The sequence below is a fragment of the Phoenix dactylifera genome, chromosome 11 (genome assembly GCF_051530095.1).
Source record: "Phoenix dactylifera cultivar Ajwa chromosome 11, Ajwa_hap1_PhDact_Kaust_v1.1, whole genome shotgun sequence".
NCBI classification, from domain to species: domain Eukaryota; kingdom Viridiplantae; phylum Streptophyta; class Magnoliopsida; order Arecales; family Arecaceae; genus Phoenix; species Phoenix dactylifera.
The window spans coordinates 15261535-15265763 of record NC_143200.1 but is presented as its reverse complement, the minus strand read 5'-3'; the positions used below and the strand labels follow the sequence as shown (position 1 = coordinate 15265763).

Below are 4229 nucleotides of genomic sequence, written 5' to 3'. Positions count from 1 at the left end.
AATGAAGATCCATATAAACACCTAGATGAATTTCTTGAGATTTGCACCACTGTCAAGATTCAGAATTTCACTGATGATGCTCTGAAACTTAGATTATTCTCCTTCTCCTTTAAAGATAGAGCCAAGCAATGGTTGAATTCTTTAGAAGCCAACTCGATTCATTCCTGGGGTCAAATGCAACAAGAATTCTTAAAAAAATACTTTCCCATAGGAAGAACGAACCAGTTTAGACGTGCTATCACAAGCTTCTCTCAAACTGAGGGAGAAGAATTTCATGAAACTTGGGAGAGATTTCGGGACCTAATCCGTAAATGCCCACATCATCAAATACCTAAGTGGCAGCTAGTGCAATGCTTCTATGACGGATTGCCTGAACGAAACCGTCAGATGATTGATGCCGCATGTGGGGGGACATTCATGCTTCAAAATGAGCATGAAGCATGGAAATTATTTGAAAATCTAAATGAAAACTCCCTCCACCATGCTTCATGTTCTCGTCAAGCACCCCCGAGTTCTCAAAGAAAAGGGACCATTTGTGAAATAAGTCATTCTATGGACCTGTCTAGCAAGGTAGATGCATTGTCCCATAAGATTGACCAACTGATGATAGGTGGGCATTACATGAACTCTTCCCAAGCACAAGTGTGTACTATTTGTTCTAGCCCATCCCACCCTATTCATGAGTGCCCTTCAGCGCCCCAATTCCCCGAACTCGTGCAAGAACACATCAATGCTGCTCAAACATTGCCTAGACCGGGTAATGACCCATTTTCCAATACATATAATTCGGGATGGCGAAATCATCCAAACTTTTCTTGGAAGCAGCAAGCTTCGAATACTGCCCAACCTTATTCCCAAAACTTTCCAAACCCTCAGAATTTTCAAACCCCACAAAATATTCATCCCTACCGTCCCTCGACTCAATTTCAACACACTCCTCCTCCACCCCAAAGAAACACAGCCTTTGAGGAGAAAGTGTTGAACGCCCTTCAAGGTTTGGAAACCATTACACAATTAGTGCACTCTCATACGCAATCAATCGCCAAGCTAGAATCCCAAATGGGTCAACTAGCTAATGCACTAAACAAGCGAGAGGAAGGAAAGCTTCCAAGCCAACCACTAAGTAATCCTAGGGGACAATACATGGCTCAAGAAAATCAACTAAATGCAATTCATCATGAACAAGCCAATGCTTTGACTACCCTAAGGAGTGGACGTGTAGTAGACAATAAGATTGGGGAGGACAACAATAAGGAAGATGAAGAAGAGGATAGAAATGTGTCAAATGAAAAACCTTCTTCTTCTTCTTCACCTAGTCCACCTTCTGCCAAAACTCATATCCCAAAGGCCCCATATCCTGAAGCTCTTAATTCACCCTCTCCCTTTGGCAAAAAGGGAACTTCACTAGAGGAAATAATGGAGGTTTTCAAACAAGTGAAAATCAACCTTCCGCTTCTTGATGCTATTAGACAAGTTCCCTCCTATGCCAAATTCCTCAAAGACCTTTGTACACAAAAGCGAAAATCTAGGACACATGTGCCTAAAAAGGTCTTCCTAACTGATCAAGTGAGTTCTATTCTCCAACACAACACCCCTCCGAAATTCAAAGATCCTGGTGCTCCCACCATCTCCTGTGTCTTAGAAAATAATTTCATTGATCGAGCACTCTTAGATCTAGGGGCAAGTGTCAACCTTTTACCTTATTCAGTTTATGAGAAGCTTGGGTTAGGTGAGTTAAAACCAACCTCAGTATCCCTTCAATTGGCTGATCGATCTGTAAAAACACCACGTGGGATAATTGAAGATGTTCTTGTCAAGGTAGATAAATTCTATTTTCCAGTAGATTTCATCGTCCTTGATATGGAACATGAACCTAATCCTAAGAAACAAATCCCCGTGATCCTTGGGCGCCCTTTTTTAGCAACAGCCAATGCGTGCATCAATTGTAGAACAGGGGTAATGAACATATCATTTGGGAACATGAAGGTAAAATTAAATGTGTTCAATGCGGCCGACCAACCCGCGAGGAAAGTTGAGTGTTTTATGATAGACAAAATAGATGACCTCATAAAAGGAGATGCAAAAACTATCTCACTGTGTCTGGCTGAAGACAATAAACTTAGCGCTTAATGGGAGGCAACCCAATTCTCTTAGATTATTTCTTAACATTGAGGACAATGTTAGATTTAGGTTTGGGGGTATTCATCTTGATTTTCAAAAATAAAAAATAAAAAAAAATTAAAATAAAATAATAGTAATAATAAAAAAAAATCATTTTTTTTAAAAAGAAAAAAATGAAAATAAAAATATTTTTTTAAAAAAATGTGTTTATTTCCATTTTTTATATAAAATAATAATAAAAAAAATTGTTTATATACATTTATGCGAGAATGATAAACACACAAGGTATATAAAATCTAAAAAGCCCAATGACTAGTGGGAAGTAATACAAATTTAAGTTCTTTTTATTAAGTCTCTCTTAGGGAGTTGTAAGCTAATTAATACTTTGAAATTTCACTACACACTGGCCAACTCTTCTAAGGTCTAGGCTCGACATTATGTTGAGAGTATGGTAGCAACCTTGGACCCTGATGAATCATACTTATCTAATCCAAAAAAAAAAAAAACATCAATAATAATGGATTTAGTCAGGAACATCGAAAAGGGCTACCTATTGTCAAAGGTCAAGTGGGCTTGTGATGAGGACTCCGAGCATAAGTCCGTAGGGGAGTCTTGATGCCCGACACCTTATGCCAACTGGTATGAGAGTTGTCGACTGATTGCTCGTTACACGGAGAAATCACCATAAGAGTAAAAGTGCACAATTTATATATCTTTCTTTAAAAAAAAAAGAAAAAAAAAAAGAAAAAAAAATACTGTATTGACCGAAAAGACAATAGTGTGAAAGCCGTCGTTGTAAAAATTCGAGTAAACTGGAATATTACAGATAAAGCCCGTGAGGTACTAAAGTAAACATCCACAACTCTCGAAATCCTGCAGATAAAATGATTTTGAATCAGTGAACAGGTCCTTTCGACCAATCCTTGGAAACTACTAGTCTTAACAATATTTTGTTGATCCGAATCCTTAGCTTGTGTACGGTCCAGATTTCACCGAACACTCCAGTATAAATAAGTCTTACAACTTCCTAACGGAAACTTAATGACTTCAACTTGAATTGCATCTTGACCTAGGATTTGGGCTGATTTAGTAAATAAAACCGTGTGTGCTTTGAAATTTTCATCATTTATGTATCTTAAATTAGATTTTAATAAAAAAAAAGAGAGTTTTTGAAATTCTTTACTAGTATGCATTTGGAATTCGATTTTCACTTCATAGATCAATTTATGTGAAAAAAAAAGAAAAAAAAAGAAATTAAGAATAACAATAATAATAAATGATTTACTGAAGTTTGTTGGTATCTTCACTGAAAATCCTCACGAGACTACAACTCGTCCACTAGGGTAACCTAGGAGTTTAAAGCCTTGTTACATATGGTAAATGTAATCGCGATGCCTGCGAAAGTGAGTTAAAATTCTTCTTTTCTAGTTTTATTTTGCTCGAGGACTAGCAAAACATAGGTTTGGGGGTGTGATAAGTGCTTAATAATCTATAATTTACTTATCTTTCCATAGCACTTATCAATGTTTTTAAACTGATAAATATATATTTTACCATAAAATTAAATAAACATGGAAATGAATTTAAAATATGGTAAGAGGTAAATAATTCTTTTCTCAAAACAGACTCTAAACTTGTCTCTCTCCTGGTTATAATCTTTCATGAAAATATATAAGGAGGAGATTGTGTTGACCCGATTTGGTAACCTGATGGAGTTGTAATCAAGCTAAGGTTATAATTAAATGGGTTTTGGTCCTGATTCGACCGAAAGTTATAATTAATTATGTATGGGGCAAAGGTTTGATTAACCCTTTTTATTAGGTCACGGTCCGGTTTTTAGTCGTGTCTGGTTGAGTTCGATCTGAAGCAGCTTAGCAAGAATTAAATTTAAATGACAATGGGCTCAAGGACAAGTCAACCATCATAACTCACCTCAAACCCAAAGTCAATTCCCAACCAATTCATTATCTGCCTTCATATAAAATTTATAATAATAATAATAACTAAATATTCACGATTCACTGTTCATATGAACAGTGTCCAGTTCAAACACTGTTCCTAAGAACAGTGTTAAAAATAAATAAATAAATAAAAAAAACAAAATGCCG

General features: G+C 36.3%; 1 non-coding gene across 1 annotated transcript; it reads right to left on the bottom strand.

Annotated features, from left to right (window-relative positions):
• Nucleotides 1-223: 223 nt before the first annotated feature.
• Nucleotides 224-329, bottom strand: LOC120110040 (small nucleolar RNA R71). The gene has a single exon (XR_016397928.1). It is a non-coding gene; the product is annotated as a small nucleolar RNA R71 (small nucleolar RNA).
• Between the last annotated feature and the right edge of the window lie 3900 nt (nucleotides 330-4229).